Below are 17811 nucleotides of genomic sequence, written 5' to 3' on the forward strand. Positions count from 1 at the left end.
TCACTCAGGGCTCACCAGCTCACCATCAGCAGTGGCTGGGCTGTGGCTGCAATCACCGAACTCCATTTTCAAGTGTACAAAACTTACCAGGAGAAAGGAGAGAAGGAAAGGAAGAGGTCCAACACTTACAGAGCATCTCTCGTGTGCTGGAGTCCTCACTGGCCATCAGGGTCCCATCCCAGACCGTGGGCCTTGAGGCTGCATGGTTGAAACAAGCACGGAGACTGCAGGTGAGAAGCCGCTCAGCCTGGTGACCACCAGTGATATGGGAAGAACTGACAAGGTAGGAAGGAGAAGCAGTGAGACTTGCAGACAGCAAGATTAGAGCCCACAGCAGGAACTGGTGAGCTCAGAGCAACATGGGACACACTGTGCTCTCCCTTCCTGGCATCCCTGGCCCCTTATCACCGCCAGGAGTGAGAATCCCTGCCCTCCTTCTACTTGCTCTCCATTGCTGCTTTTAAACCATCACACAAAATCTTCACTTCGTTGAGCTTTCACACATCTCCCCATTCCATCCTCTGTGCCTTTCTCCTCACAGTCACAACAGATTCCCCCCTTGAGAACTTTGAGGTCCAAATCCAGCTCTCAGCCTTTTGTCTCCATCTGACTGTCACCAGGAATGACCTTAACATCCACGGTGACAATCTATCTGACCTACTCTGCTCAACATTCTCTAATGTTCATGACTCTAACAGTCTTTTGTCACTCATCGACCACCCACTCCATGGCCACCCCCAAGACTTTGTCATTGTCCAGAGGTGTTTCTGCTTCACCTCTGACATGTTTAACTCCAACGTACCAATCCCTGACCACACTCTCTTGACCTCACGGCTCTTATATCTTCCCGTTTCTCGGTCCTTCCCTTTCATTCCATCCTGAGGCAGGAGATAGATGGGTCCCTGGCTGAGCAGCTAGAGTTTGTCCCCTGTGGACAGATAACTCCAAGATGAAGACGAGGAGGAACTGAGCCCCACCCAGATAAGAGACCACACATTTCTCACTGTCAAGGTCAATGACACCTTTCCGACTATACATGTGCAGAAAGGCTCCTTGGAAATCAAAAGGGAGTGGTGTCGACCTACCCATAGGCCTCTTCACCAGAATACATCTTGGCTAAGAGATGCACATGCACACATGGGAGGACCCTGAGATAAACCAAATACAGACTCAGAACCAGGTAAAGCAAGACGATTGGCCAAAGGAAACCCGGAAGAAATGCCACACATAAGTGATTCAAACTACCACGAGGGCGCGACTTCCTCTCTCAGCCCGCCTGTGTGTCTATCCACACGTACTATCTTTCCTCTTAACAAATGCTTTACTTGTTTCACTACTTTCCATCTTTGTGGGAATTCATTTCTGCAAAGCCCTTTGGGCCAGGGCCTTGTCACTGGCCATTGGTCTAGTGGTTAGGATTTAGCACTCTCACTGCCACAGCCGGCCCTCAATCTCTGGCTGGGAACTGAAATCCTGCTTCAAGCTGCTGCAGGCCAAGGCCACCCAAGATGAATTCCTTTACATATTCATGGACACATACTTTCCTATCCATCCCAGATCCCATGGACCCTCATTTTAACCACTTGCATTTCAATCAATTCACTCCTCTTTTTAAGAAGGTGTTTATGCCTCCAACTTTATAGAGGAAAAAACCGAAGCTGTTGGACATATACTTCCTCAGCTCTTCACCCCTACCTAAAAATCTATGTCTGTATAACCAAGATTTTCTTTTTCCCAGGCCAAATGGAGAAGTGTCCCTACTCTCAAACTAGGCTTTTTCTCCACTTAAGTTCTTGATCTCACCTATTATGTCCTTGCTCCATTGGTTATTCTTTCTTTCTCCTTTTTTTTTCAGTCTTTCCCTTTCAACTGATTTCTTCCTCACAGACTATCAGTAAATTCAAGTGCCTCACATTTAAAAATTCCCTTCTGAAAAATAAATTAAAATTCCCTTCTGCTTCCCCCTGACTATCCCCTAATCCTCCCTCCTTTCATTCCCACGTAGCTTCCCACAAGGAATGGTCTAGACTCTCAACTTTCATTTATGGGCATCTTATTCAAATGAGATTATGATCCAGTAGGTCTAGGATGGAGACTGAGAGTTTGAACTTCTGATAAGCTCCTGGGTGAGGCCAGTACAAAGGGTCTCTAGACAATCCACTTCTTCAACTCAGATGTACTCTTCTATCCACTGTAATCTGGCTTCTGCCCCACCACTTCCACACCCTGGCATGGTCACCAATGACTTCTTATTTGTCAAATCAAATGAGTATGTGTCAAAATTTATGACCTCTTAGAGGGAAATCCGGTTTACTATTCCTATTGTGGAACTACAACCTTGACCTCCATGATGCCACTCTGTCTCTTTCTCCTTCTCTGATCATCCATTCTTAGGCTGCACAACTGGCTCCTTTTCTGTCTTAGTCTGCTTGGGCTGCCATACAAAGTTCCATAGACTGGGTGGCTTTCACAACAGAAAATGTTTTCTTACAGTTCTGGAGGTAGAAGCCCCAGATCAAGGTCCAACAGGGTCCGTTTCTGGTCAGAGCTCTCTTCCTCACTTGCAGATAGCAGACTTCTTGCTGTGTCCTCACATGGCCTTCTCTCAGTATTTATGTGTGGAAAGATCTCTCTCTCTCTTCCTCTTCTTATATGGCCACCAATCCCTTTGGATTAGGACCATAGCCATATGACTTCATTAACCTTAATTATCTCCTAAAAAGCCCTATTTCCCAAACAGTCATATTGAGGGTTAGCGTTTCAACATATGAATTTTATTTTATGAACAATTCAGTCCGTAGCATCTTCCTTTGGTCTATCTTCAAAAGTTCACATCCTGCAGAGTTCTGTCCTACGCCTTCTCTCTTCGTTCCTTATGCCTGGATAGTTTCATTTACACTCTTGTCTTCAGCTACTTATACATAAGTGAGAGTTAAATCTTTATTGCAAGCCCTGTTGTGTGTATCCAGACACCTTCTGGATGTTTCCACTTGAGTGACCCTCAGAAATCTCAGACTCAATATTACCTGCCCTTCCTCTTGTTTCCTCATCTTCATAATCCATTAGTCACACCAGACAGAAGCTGGAGTACCCTCTCAGCAGCCCCATGGCACCTGCCCACTGCCACTTCCTCTGCACTCAAGTCATTCAAGCTCCTTTATACCAGTCTGCTTTTAGACCTCAGGACCTTCCAAGCAGGAAGACAGAATGAGAAAGAATGTAGTCCTTACAGTCAGACTACCTGGATTTGAATTACAATTCCATCCCACCACTCACTAACGGTGCAACCTAAGGCAATATACTCACTGTGCCCCAGCTTCCCCATCTGTAAGATGAGGGTTATTATAATAATTCTACCTACATCATTGTTATGTTGTTGTTATGAGGTGTAAGTGAAATAATCCATATAAAGCTCTTAGCTGGGTACGTAATGAAAATTCTATTAATTTTCTATTAATTAGTTAATATTGTAGCCGTTTGCTCATCCCTTCCACTTTCCCTGGATTATCTTTCCCTTCCCTTGTCTCCCTATCAAATACCTATTCATCTTTCAAATTTCAGCCCAAAGGAAATGCTCTTCAACAGATGTATGTTGATACAAATTGCACAACTTGATAAAGTTACTTTATAAACTTTGAATCGTACACTTGAAAGGGCTAAATTATATGATTGTAAAAAAATGCATCAAATAAGTTTTATGTATACATTTTTTTTCTAGAGACTCGGGATTTACAGATGAGTAAAACCAGCAAATTGATATAACCAATTATTTATACCAATAAATAATATTTACACACCAGAATAAAGAAATCAGGTTTATATAACGCAACAGCATAAAAACACTGTCCTGCAACTAACAACTTAAGATGATTGATCAAGATCTAAGCCCTTAACACATCAGTGAGGGTCGTGAATTTGCCCAGCAGCTCAGCTCCGCCTAGAGATGTGAGGGACTTAGGGATGGCATTCTGCTCCAGACGATAGCATCATATTTTGTGTTGAATCTAAAAGACTCTTTTCTGAGACAAGGAACCCAGCAGGGATTTTTCTCACTTGATTGGGAGGTGAGGTGTTAAAGTCAAATGCTCTTCCTTCCACCCCCGACCCGGGCTCTGCCTTGTTGGGTCTTGTGGGTCGTGTGGCCGATGCCCCAGGTTCTGGGGCCTTTCAGGGACTCAGCCCTTCAGCGCCGCTACCCCAAGCCTAGCTCTTACTGTGAGCCGCTCCAGCCTGCCGGAGACAATGCCGCTTAAATATATTCCTCGCCAAAGGCAGGCACCGCCACTGGGCACATCGTGGAGGTCACTGGTGCAGCGGTGGATGTCCAATTTGATGAGGGACTGCCACCCATCCTAAATGCCCTGGAAGTGCAAGGCAGGGAGACCAGTCTGGTTTTGGAGGCAGCCCGGCATTTGGGTGAGAGCACAGCAAGGACCATTGCCATGGGTGGTACAGAAGGCTTGCTTAGAGAACAGAAAGTCCTGGATTCTGGTGCACCAGTCAAAATTCCTGTTGGCCCTGAGACCTTGGGCAGAATCATGAATGTCACTGGAGAATATATTGATGAGAGAGGTCCCATCAAAACCAAACGCTTTGCCAGTGTTCATGCTGAGGCTCCTGGATTCATGGAGATGAGCGCTGAGCAGCAGATTCTGGTTACTGGTATCAAGGTTGTGGATCTGCTGGTTTCCTAGGCCAAGGGTGGCAAAACTGGGCTCTTCGGTGGTGCTGGAGTTGGCAAGACAGTACTGATCGTGGAGTTAATCAACAACGATGCCAAAGCCCATGGTGGTTACTCCGTGTGTGCTGGTGTTGGTGAGAGGACCTGTGAGGGCGATGACTTATACCATGAAATGACTGAGTCTGGTGTTATCAACTTAACAGATGCAACCTCTGAGGTAGTGCTGGTGTACAGTCAAATGAACGAACTGCCTGGTGCTCAGGCCTGGGTAGCTCTGACTGGATTAACTGTAGCTGAATACTTCAGAGACCAAGAAAAGGCCGAGATGCATTGCTGTTGATCTATAACGTCTTTCACTTCACCCAGGCGGGCTCAGAAGTGGCTGCTTTATTGGGCAGAATCCCTTCTGCTGTGGTTATCAGCCTACCCTGGCCACTGACATGGGTACCATGCAGGAAAGAATCACCACCACCAAAAAGGGATCTATCATATCTGTGCAGACTATCTACATGCCTGCTGATGACGTGACTGCCCCTGCCCCTGCCACTACCTTTGCCCATTTGGATGCTGCCACTGTGCTGCCCCATGCTGTCGCTGAGCTGGGCATCTATCCAGCTGTGGACCCGCTGGACTCCACCTCTCCCATCGTGGATCCCAACATTGCTGGCAATGAGCGTTATGATATTGCCTGTGGGGTGCAAAAGATCCTGCAGGAATACAAATCCCTCCAGGACGTCCCTGCCATCCTGGGTATGGATGAACTTTCTGAGGAAGACAAGTTAATTGTGTTCTGTGCATGGAAAGCACAGTGCTCTTATCTCAGCTACTCCAGGTGGCTGTAAAATTAAGCTCAAGGATCAGCTCCAGCATGAATTCATTTTTTAAATTTTTCTCTCGGCCCCATGAATTAATGGTCCCTCCTTCCTCCACTATATCCAGTACCTGCTTCTAACACAGTTTCTATATAATTTGTTTACATGTCTGCCTCCCTTTTTTAAATGATGATATTCTTAAGACTAGAAACTATATCTTATGTCTTTGTATCTCTAGCTCCTAGCTCAGCAAAGTGAATAAGTGAATGAGTGAATGAATGGCAAGTTCTACTTGAATAATGGTCTGTGCAAGGCTCACGCATTTCATTTGATTGATATTAGTCTCTTTAAGAATTCTCCATCCTTCCCCACCATGCTGTTTATTTGTTGAAGAAACTGGATTAGTTCTTCTGGAGAATTCCTACATTCTGAGTTTGGCTGATTATATCCTCTTAATGTTGTTGACCCTGTCCTCTTTCCCTTATATTTCCTATAAACTCATTGTTAGATCTAGACCGTATAAAAAAATATGCAGAGTCTGAGATTTTATCCTACTTGTAAGCTAACAGGTCACTCTGCTTCAGTTCCATGAGCGCTGGGAGAAGACACAAGGCTCCTGGGACAGAGACGAAGGACAGTTATTACTCACAACCGTAACAGTAGCCAGATTATCAGCACTTGTGCTGGTGTCTGAGCCCCAATTCCCACAGAGTGACACAAGGATGGAATTTTACAAGCTCCTCGGGTGATTCTAATGTGCAACCAGATTTAAGAACCACTAAAAGGCCTGACTGGATTCAGTAAAGTCTAACTGCCCCGTTATTTATTCTTATATCCCAAATGTTTAACAGTGTGCCTGGCACCGAGTCGGTTCCCAATAAATAATAATAGCTAATATTTATTGAATATCTTTATATATTCTAAACATCTGATACATTTTACACTAAATCCTTTGAGTACTAGTGTCATGGTTCTCCCTTTACATCGAAGGTGATGAGGCACAAAGAGGTTAAGAAACTTGCCTAGAATCAGGGAGGTGGCAAAGCCAGAATTCAAGCTCAGGCTCCCATGTCAGTGTTCTTATTCACTACACTCCAAGTCTAGGCAGGACTGTAGAATGAATGAGTGAGTGAATTTCCTAGTTTCCTTGAGCAAATGACTGCTTTGTTGTATTAAATAAACTCACAAGATATACGATGCTTGTTTTTCTTCCTTGATCGTTAGATCTGGAAAGACCTTAAACTACTCCAACCTTTTATTTATTTTTCACAAATAAGGAAGCTAGAGTCAAAAATTACATGAAACAAAATGACATGCCCAAGTTACACAGATAATTAGTGGCAAAGCTGGAACGCAAGTAGCAAAGTGCTACACACAGATGAGAACTTGGTAGATACTTTGATGTTGATGAAGTGTTGGAAAACAAATATAGCTTTTCTGCTTCCTTTGAAAAAAATGATTCCAACTTAACTGAAAAACACATGCTAGAGTTCAGAGAAAGGAAGATGTTTTCAGTGCAAATGACCCTTGACTCAATGTATTTTTCCCTCTTCCCCTCAGACGTAATCAATATGTGAAAGAAAAGGCTTGGGCACCAGTCCTTGGAGATGGTCACACCACTGGCTTCTGTTGGTCAATCTCTTTGGTCCGAAAAGTAAAGGGAACTCAAGGGGAGCAGAATTTAGTCACCACCAGCCAGCCTATGAGTGCTCACAGTGGGGAGACAGACGTCTCCTGCTTCCGTGTATTCAAGTATAAAACATGTGCACTTTATTTTCACAGACAATGTTCAAGAGCATTACAGAGCACAGGCCATTTTTGAAGACATATTTTAAAAATTAAAACCTATGTCGTCTTCGTATTTGGGCTACCTGCTATTTCTTTTTTCATTTGCCCTTCCTCCATTACTTAGAATTACCCGTTGCATAGGAGGCAGATTTTATTTCCTGGAGGAATATGGCTCAAAAAGGTACTTTTTCTTTTATTCATTCAGTCACTGAACAAATATTCTCTGAGCATCTAATACATCAAGCCCAACAATGAACAAAGATCTGGTACCTATCTTCATGAGGTTAGAGTTAGAGAGAAGACATTAGTTAAATAAACATACGTCTATAATTATAAATTATATGAGGTGCTATGAAAGAAAAAAAAGGGAAGAATGAGATAGTTTAATACAGGAAATCTAATGTAGATTGAAACCTAGGAAGAGGACCCTCTGACATTTAACCTGAGATCAACATTGGGGATCTTAGCCAGAGCAACTATGATAGAATGATGAGGGCAGAAATATTTGAGAGACTTCTGTGTACACTGAATTAAACTAGGTTGTCAGCAATGATAGGCAATTATGAAAATTAAGGATAACTGATAACTAAATAAGAAAGTAGGGATAAGGTGAAAATGGAGCGTGAGATTTATTCACATGACATTGGATTATTTTGAGTGAAGCAGTTAGGCATTGGGTTTGCTCTGAGGAGAGCAGTCAACCCATTGTGCCAAGCCTTGTGCTTGGTATTCAGGTACAGACTCAGAGTCCTCTGAATGGCACGGTGGCTCTGGGTCACCCGTTCAAGCATCTTGAGGGTCTTATCAGGGCGACAGCTACCCTAGGAAGACCATGTTATATGGCCAGCCCAAATTAATCCTGGGGAAACTAATGTGAATGCCAATTCTGTGCAAAATCCGGTAGTGCCCACGTAATTTCATTACATTATTTGCCACAGGAAAATAATAACAGTTTTCTGTGAAGTGTTGATTTGCAATACTAGGAAAGCATGTAACCTGAAATATTAAAGTACAATTATTAAATAACTATGTTCATTCAGTCACACATATATTCATTGATGTCAATATTCCAAAGCATACAGCATGATTAAATTGGCCATGGCTGGCTAACATGGTATTTTCAAATGTCTTCACAAGGGATTCTGTAAAGACAGACCAGCCAGTTATCATGGTGGACATTTAATGATTAGTCTATCTAGGACTCCTCCTCTTTTCTGAAATCAGAACTTGCCATCTTTTGGAGGGGAACTGTTTCTCCCCAGTCTTCTATGCCCCAGTTCCAATAATTAGCTTCAAAAGATTGCTGCCCTCTTCTTTCATGAACCCCCTTCTTGGACACAGTAATTGTCCTTAAGATTGGCCTATGACCCAATCTGAGCCAAGTCTAGTTTTTCACCCTCCTGGTCATAATAATTTGTCCAGGAATTGGACAGGTAATCCAAAACAAGGCCATCTAATGGTCCTGAGGTTTTTCAGTTGTTTCTGGGAGAAAAGTCCCTTCCTGTAGATGACAGTGCTGGTAAGATACGCTGCCAGGAGCTATTGGTAGCAGCCATGGTTCTAGCTTCATAGAGAAAGCTGGTCTATAGAAAAAAAATAAAGATGAGTCATGAAGTCCTGAAAGCATGCTGGTCCCAGTTCCAATATCTGAATTCCCTGGAGCAGGCCTGGTTCCTGTACGCTTGAGGCTTGTGGTACAGCTGCTTTTCAATTCTGTGAACCTTCCAATCAACCAATATACACTCACAAATAAATGCTTATTTGACTTGAGTTAGAGTTGAAGTTCTGCCTCTGGAAACCAACGGGGGTCTGACTGAAACATGATCTATCATTTCTTAAGTTGGCTGGGAATACCCCATCCAAGGTACTATACTCTCTTCTACTCATGTAGATATGAGTGACATAACACAACGCTCCTGCCCTTACCAACTGCACAACAGACGTGAGAAATAGATCTCTTTCTCTGGCCCGTTTGAGCATCTTTGAAAGATTCTTTTAAGAGAAAATTGCAAAAAGGACTTCAGCACAATACAGCATGACTGCGACTACTTTAGGAGAGATGAACAGTGTCTCATGGAGCTGGGGGAGGTAACTTTTGCATCAAGAAGGATGAGTAGAAGTTTGCTAGATAGACAGCAATCTAGAGAGAGGAAAAGACATATGTAAAAACTTAAGGGTACATCATTTGTACAATTTCAAGAAAATAAATGTAAACAACATTTTTACAAACTATTTTCCATCTCAGGGTAGGTAAGTCAAAAACTGTTTAATTGATGAGAAAGTCTGCTTTACAATAAACAATGGAAATAGCAACAGTTAAAGCTGGGTCCCTTGATTATTAAAAACTATTCTGCATAAAAACAACGTAATGAATTTGATCTAGTTCAAACCAGAAAGAATCTTTCTTAAGGCATTGTACTCTTTCCCTACAGTAATAAAAATGTATATTAAGATTCAGTCCCTGGAGCTCACATGGAGACCACATAATGAGTACACAAATAGAGCCATACAAAGGAAGAGGTAATCCCGTCTATGTGGGGAGGTCAGTTAGGATACTAGGGAGAAGAGAATTTAAGGTGGTACTTGAAATGCTGGGAGAATTTCCTCAAGTAAGAATGGATTAGAACAGAAGTTATCAAAGTGTGGCCTGGGGACCTATGGTGGTCCCTGGGACCCTTTCAGATGACCCATGAGGTAAAAAATTATTTTCCTAACAATCCTGAGACTTTAAATGCCTTTTTTCTCATTCTCTCATACGGATACAGTGGAGTTTTCCACTGTAAATTTTGAAAATCTACATAATTCAGGAAACCAATATTTTTTAAATGATCATTGCGTGACGTTACAAAATCACGCATGGGTAAAAGAACTCTTCAAATTGCAAGAGATGCCAATGCATTTTGATGTAACAAGGTTTCAAAATTTTATTGCTCTGGTTTCAAATTTCACATAACAATAAACTTTATGAAACTATGATTTGTCAAGTTTCAGTATAGTATCAGAAAATTATTCACAATTACCTTAAAAGGCTTTTAAAATAACTCTCCTTTTTCCAACTGTATTTTTGTGTGAGATCAGATTTTCTGCACATATTTCAACTAAAACAATAAACCCCAGCAAATTGGAAAGATGCATTTAGTTATCTTCTATTAAATGAGATATCAAAGAGATTTATAAAAATGCAAAACAATGTCTATTTTCTCAATAAATTTTTATATATTGGAAAATATCCTTATTTTCACAAAAAAAATTTTTTTGTTGTTGTTGTTAACTTGTGTTATGGGTTGAAATGTGTCTCCCAAAAAATCCTAACCCCCAATACCTGTGATGGTGATCTTACTTGAAAACAGGGTCGGGCTTCCCTGGTGGCGCAGTGGTTGAGAGTCCGCCTGCCGATGCAGGGGACGCGGGTTCGTGCCCCGGTCCGGGAAGATCCCACATGCCGCGGAGCGGCTGGGCCCGTGAGCCGTGGCCGCTGAGCCTGCGCATCCGGAGCCTGTGCTCCACAACGGGAGGGGCCACAGCAGTGAGAGGCCCGCGTACCGCAAAAAAAAAAAAAAAAGAAAAAGAAAACAGGGTCTTTGTAGATGATCAAGTTAAGATGAAGTCATTAGGGTGAAACCAAAACCAGTGTGACTGGTGTCCTTATAAAAAGGAGAAATTTGGACACAAAGGCAGACAGACATTTGCATTTCTTACATTTCCTACAGAGGTAGGAAGATGATGTGAAGATACAGGGAGAATATCATCTGCAAGCCAAGGAACAACTGAGGCTCCCAGAAGTTAGAGAGAGACACGGAACAGAACTTCCTCACAGCCCTCGGAAGAAACCAACCTTACCTACACCTGGATTTCAGACTTCCGTTCTCCAGGACTGTGAGACAACAAATTTCTGTTGTTAAACCATTCCTTCACACCAGCACCAGAAGACTAACAACCCACAATGGTTTATTATTTTTAATGAATTTATAAAAACATTCATAATTTCCCAATTTTAATTTCTAATATCATAAATACTGATACACATAATGCACACAAACAAAAGCTCTTTGTGTCCTCAATAATTTTCAAGAGTGAAAAAAAGGTCCTGAGACCATAACGTTTGATGGCCACAAGATTAGAGGATTTCCAGGAAAGGGGCAACATAAGCCAATGCAGTGCTTCCCAAATACCGGTCTCCTGGCAGCTACCTCAGAAAAGAACAACAGACTCCGCGGCTGTCTCCGTACCATCGAATCACAATCTCCAAAGTTCTGTTCCAGGAAACCATATTTCTACCGAATTCCCCAGCTAATCCTTACATGTAATCGAAGGCTTCGAGGCAGAAATGCTCAAAATGAGTTCATCCAACTCCTCTGGTTTGCAGGGAAAGAGACACACTCAAGTTAGCTCAAGTAATAGGGGAGTTTATTGCAGAAATACCCTTGGCAGCACCGGGGAATTAGATCTTTCACAAAACAGGTGCTGTAATAGGTCCCCACCTCAGAAAGAACTGGGAGATCACAATATCTCCAGGGACGCCAGCAAGCAGAAGCTCCTGGCTCTTTATGTTCTGCTAACAGTTTGACTGCTTTATGACTATAGGACCCTATACCCTCCACAGTCTGCTTCCTGCTGTCCTCCCTCCAAATATCTGCTTCTTCATACTTCTGGCTGCCCGTGACTTTCGCTTATGATGCCTAAGTTCACCTCAAAGCAACTTTTCAGCTTCTGCTTTATCTCCAACTGACAGATTCCTTTGTCTTTCTTCATTTCAGTCCCTGAGATGGAAACATCTAATTGGTCCAGTTTGTCTCCTAGCACCAGAACATGCTCAGATTTGCTAGAGAGCTTATGGTGCTGCTACCCTGGAATCAGATGCCCATATCTAGTTTAATAATCTGTGAGCACAGGGCCCAGATAAAGTATAAAACATGATAATCCATCTAACAGGCACTGTAGGCAGGGCATTTTCCCCTTAGACGGGGCTGTGAGCAAAACAGTTCTGCAATTATCATCTTCAGATAATCATCTTCAGAACAATTTTTGGTTTTGCTTTTACAATTCCAAAAACTTTGATTTAAATCTTTATCAAGATAGCCAATTATTAATATAATTGATTTGACCAACTCAAATGATTTTTTGACATAAGCATGACCGAAGCTAAACTGATGGATTGCTTGACGATAATAATGATGTTATGATGAGACTTAAAGATCCTGAAACTACTATCTATGCATTTTCCTCTGACCCTCTAATTTATTCATTATTCATTTGCTAAGTAACAATTCTAGTTCTCATTCTCTTCTTCCTGTGTCTTCAATCTTTCTTACCCTATGAAGCCCTCTGTCTTCTTCCTCCTTTATTCTACTCCCCTTGTGGTCTTAGATTAAAAACAAACAAACAAACAAACAAAATGAAGTTCAAGGCACTTTATAATTCCATTAGTTTTACATTAGAGTTTGATTTGGTTCTTGAAAAATTTTATGAAATGGCTTTGTCCCTTGCTTTTTTAAAGAAGGAAAAAACATAAAAATATTACAGTATCATAAATTTAATAACCACTGGGTATTTCAAGTATTTGGGTTGTCACCTTAGAGCAAACAGTAATTGTTGAGATAAGGCAGATACCCTTTCTTTGTACATTGGTATCCATGGACTTCAGCATGTGAGATAGTTTAGTTCTGAGTTTAGGTAAATTATTTGTGTGTGTGTCATTGCAGAATTTTTTCTGTGTGCTTGTGTATATGTTTGTAGTTTTCTTGGTATGTGTGTGTGTGTCTCTCAATTGAACAAAATTGCATTGTTTTCTTATGTTGTACTGTATACTTTTCATTTGTTGCTCTGAACTGAAAGAAGACCGTTTCTATTTTGATTAAATTGTTGGATTGCTCAAAAAAACAAGCAGAAACATCTCCAAGATTTTGTTGAATCCAATTAGTTATATGCAACTTGTAGTACATCTGATTCTTATTATATGCTTTTGTGTTTTCTCCAGTAAATCAGTTGAAACTAAGTGACTGTGGCATTTGACCTACATAGTGAAGGTGTAGATTTAAATGTGCCTGTTTTACTGGTTTCTGTCCTTTGCATGTTAATATTCTTCTTAGGACACCTAAAAAAGTACTGTGCATTTTTGTATGTATGATAGCATATGACAGGATAGTGTGTTAACTTCTCTTTAGGGAGTAACATTGATTCAAGTTCATTTAAATCAACTAATGTTTCCAACTCAAACAATTCATTTATTTGTAACAGAAATTACTGGCTCACAAAACTCAAAGTGGAGAGAAGCAAAAAACTTCAGGAGGTTACATCAAATTAAAAGCTTCTGCACATCAAAGGAAACCATCAACAAAATGAAAAGGCAATCTACTGAACAGGAGATGATATTTGCAAATCACGTATCTGATAAAGGATGAATATCCAAAATGTTTAAAGAACTCGTACAACTCAATAACAAAAAAAAAATCTAATTAAAAAATGGCAGAGGATCTGAATAGACATTTTTCCAAAGAAGACATACAGAGGGCCAACAGGCACATGAAAAGATGCTCAACGTCACTAATCATCATGGAAAAGCAAATAAAAACCACAGTGAAATATCGCCTCACACTTGTCAGAATGGCTATTATCAAAAAGACAAGCAATGACAAGTGTCGCAAGATGTGGAGAAAAGGGGACCCTCACTCACTGTTAGTGGGGATGTAAATTGGTGCAGCCACTATGTAAAGAGTATGCGGGTTCCTCAAAAAATTAAAAATAGAACTACCATATGATCTAGCAATTCCATTTCTACTGGTATCAATTACAAGAAAACAAAAGATTAATTCAAAAAGATATATGCACCCCATGTTCACTGCAGTATATTTTCAATAGCCAAGAGATGGAAACAACCTAAGTGTCCATCAAGGTATGAATGAACAAAGATGTGGCATATATATACAATGAAGTACTACTCAGCCATAAAAGAAGAAACAAACCTTACGATTTGCAGCAAAATGGATGGAATTTGAGGGTATTGAGTGAAATAAGGCAGACAGAGAAAAACAAATATTGCATGATTTCACTTATATGTGGAATCTAAAAAACAAAACCAAAAAAATAAAACCCAGACTCATAGATATAGAGAACAAACTAGTGTTTGTCTCCTCCCTAAAAGAAGGAAAGTTGGGGGAGTACAAAAATGAGTGAAGGGGGTCAAGAAGTACAAACTTCTAGTTGTAAAATAAATAAGTCATATGGCTATAATGTACAGCATGGGAAATTAAGTCACGAACATTGTTTTAACTTTGTATGGTAACAGATGGTGACTATACTTACTGTGGTGACCATTTCACAATGTATACAAATGTTGAATCACTATATTGTACACATGAAACTAATATAATATTGTATGTCAAATATATTTCAATTAAAAAAACCTTCAGGAGAGGTTTGATCAAGGTGTCAGCCCCATTTCTCTACAGTTGTTCAGACTCTGCCTCCTCCGTGTGCTGAATCTGGCTTCAGGTCACCTTCTTCCACCTTCCTGAGGCAAAATGGCCTTAGATTCTCAAACCACATCACACACAGAAGTGAGAATTATATCCTCTCAATCACTGAACAGATGTCATCATATTCTCTCTTAAGGACAAATTCTAGTCCTGTGTCCACCTCTGAAGTAATCTCAGTGACCAAGGAAATAATATGCCTTGGCTGGCTTAGTCTTAGCTGGGTTGTATTCAAGCTGGCTTCCTCTCTCTTGGTAGCAAAACGGCTATAACAATTCCAGGCCTCACATCTATAGACCACCCATTTAGAAGATGCTTCTAATTCTACAACTGACCTAAACGTCACTCTATTTATAATATGTTCACCTGTGAACCATTCACTACAGCAGCCAGTGGTGCAGAATTACTCTGGGGTCAGGCCCTTCAATGTCCACCCAATAAACTAGAGCTGAAGATCAATCCTACATAAACCAAATGCAGCTCTACAGTGGGGCAGAGGTGAAGTGGACGTTAGGGAGCCAATGAGCCATGCCCTCCACACCAGGGGCCATCTCTCTGCCAGTGGATACTGCCTTCTCCCTCCTCTATCCCACGTGCACCTCTCCCAAAGATACATGCTCCCTTGAAGAACACATCCTTGCCAGATATACAGAACTATTTTTCAATCAAACCAACAAGCCTTTAAGTTGAGCTGACTGTAAAGAAATCTGCTGGATATGTCAATCCCAAGGAAGACATACAGAGGGCCAACAGGCACATGAAAAGATACCCCCCAGGTAACCATAAGTTTGTTTTCTACATCTGTGACTCTGTTTTGTAAAGAAGTTCATTTGCACCATTCTTTTTTCTGCGGTACGCAGGCTCAGCGGCCATGGCTCACGGGCCCAGCCGCTCCGCGGCATGTGGGATCTTCCCGGACTGGGGCACGAACCCACGTTCCCTGCATCAGCAGGCTGACTCCCAACCACTGCGCCACCAGGGAAGCCCTGCACCGTTCTTTTTAGATTCCACATATAAGCGATATCATATTTGTCTTTCTCTGTCTGACTTACTTAACTCAGTATGACTATCTCTAGGTCCATCCATGTTGCTACAAATGACACACTACTATACATAAAATAGATAACTAATAAGGACCTACTGTATAGCACAGGGAACTCTTCTCAATACTCTGTAATGACCTATATGGAAAAAGAATCTAAAAATAAGTGGATATACGTATATGTATAACTGATTCACTTTGCTGTACACCTGAAACTAGAACAACATTTTAAACCAACTCTACTCCAATAAAATTAAAAAAAAAAAAAAAGAATCTGCTGGAGAAACATCAGTATAAATGCATTTACTCTACTTTTCTCTTAAGCCCAGTAATTTTTTTTTCCGAATCATAAAAGAAGACAGTCCAAGACACAATTCTCCACACATCCAATTACTTTCAACATTTTATTACTGCTTTTCAGATATTTTCTTTCTACCTATGCATGGCTCCATTTCGAACTTTTTATTTATTTGTGTGTCTAAAATGCGGGCCTTGCAAAACATAATAACACCTCAAAAACATTTCACAGTCAGGCAGTGCTCCAGCACCCATGTTTTTAAAATCAGGCTGTTGTGAATTCTCCAAGAAGTCCAAGAACAACTGTGAATTGCTTCCTTGAGCACTCTCACAGGTACACAGGAAAGAGTCCCCGCCAGCAGAACAGGAGGTGCCAAATCGAGGAGAAAAATGCAATCTCCAACCAAAAAGACATGCATGAGGGTGGGAGGGGCTGCTATCAGAAATGGCCTGGATAAAGCCTTCTTGACCTATACAACCAGAGAAGGCATTACCCCAATGTTTTCAGGCTCTGCTTTATTTTCCAGGGACTGAAAAGGTTTGCCAGGAGCACCAGAGAAAGAAAAATATTCTATCAGTTGCCATGTAAAATATTTATGAGAAAAGTCGAAGTTTTTGGAAACTCTTTCCATTCATACGTATCTTCATAATTGTAAGAAATGTTGAAACATTTGAAAAACAAGTGAAATTTCTGAAAATACACCTCTATTTCCAAAATGATTCCACCTTAATAAAGGTTAGACTTTTCAGGTCAACTTAAAGCTTCATGGAAAAAAATTTCTTCTAGGAGACCTTTATTAGCTGCCATTTTTCCTTAGTCGTCAAACAATCTCAGTATCACTAAAGTACAATACTGTATGGAAATTTTTTTGCCTCCGAAAGCTAAAATTTAAAAGCAAAATCCATACATAGTACGGGAGCTCCTGGAAGAACATTACAGAATGCCCTACGCAAGCATCTGGGCATGCAAGGATCACCTCTGAAACCCTGTCTCTCACTTGTCCCGAGCCAGTTTTCTATCTATTCAACATCCACAATTCTGCGCACATCCATAACTATTACACGCGCTCCTCCATGTTCCAGGGCCACGCTGTGTAATATCCCTTTTCATGTTTGTTTTGAAAGCTAGAAATTGTGTTCTTTATACTCTGCATTTCCCACATGGCATGTGTGGGGTAGGATGTGTATTGAAAGTTTTCAACTAATCCCTACTGTGGTACAGGTGGGTAAGAAACAGAAAATGATTGCTGGAAAACTGCAGCCCCAAAGGACATATGTTTACTCACTTAAACATGTCTGAAAATTGAGGCTGGGTCATTATTCCTATTTCCATTTTAGGTGGAGATGATTAAATCATTCCATCCTGATGATTGTTATGTTGCTAAGTAAACTTCCCTAGCATCATTGTTATTTGTCTTAATTGATTCTGAAAGACTAATCTAGTTTCTATTTGTAAAAAGTTTCTGGAAGTTTCTTTCAGTCTAATAGAATCTTCTAAAAAGTGGAAAATGTAGGAGCAGAAGAAGCCATTCGTCTCCAAACTTAAGGGGACTGAGGGCCAAGCACCCCTCCAGAGTTCAGAGAAAACTGAAAGACATAGGAATCAGATACTTGGAGACCAATATATTAGGTTTATTACTTATGAAAAAGAAAAAGAGAAGAAGGAGGAGGAAGCAAGCCTATTTGGGAGGATGTGGCTTTAAAGTGATGACTGAAAGT

General features: G+C 41.0%; 1 pseudogene across 1 annotated transcript; it reads left to right on the forward strand.

Annotated features, from left to right (window-relative positions):
• Positions 1-202: 202 nt before the first annotated feature.
• On the forward strand, positions 203-5523 carry LOC309963312 (ATP synthase subunit beta, mitochondrial-like; annotated as a pseudogene). The gene is made up of 2 exons: positions 203-283; positions 4079-5523. The product of its transcript is annotated as an ATP synthase subunit beta, mitochondrial-like (transcript).
• The last annotated feature ends 12288 nt before the right edge of the window (positions 5524-17811 follow it).

The sequence above is a fragment of the Leucopleurus acutus genome (assembly GCF_964270905.1).
Source record: "Leucopleurus acutus genome assembly, chromosome: 6".
NCBI classification, from domain to species: Eukaryota; Metazoa; Chordata; class Mammalia; order Artiodactyla; family Delphinidae; genus Leucopleurus; species Leucopleurus acutus.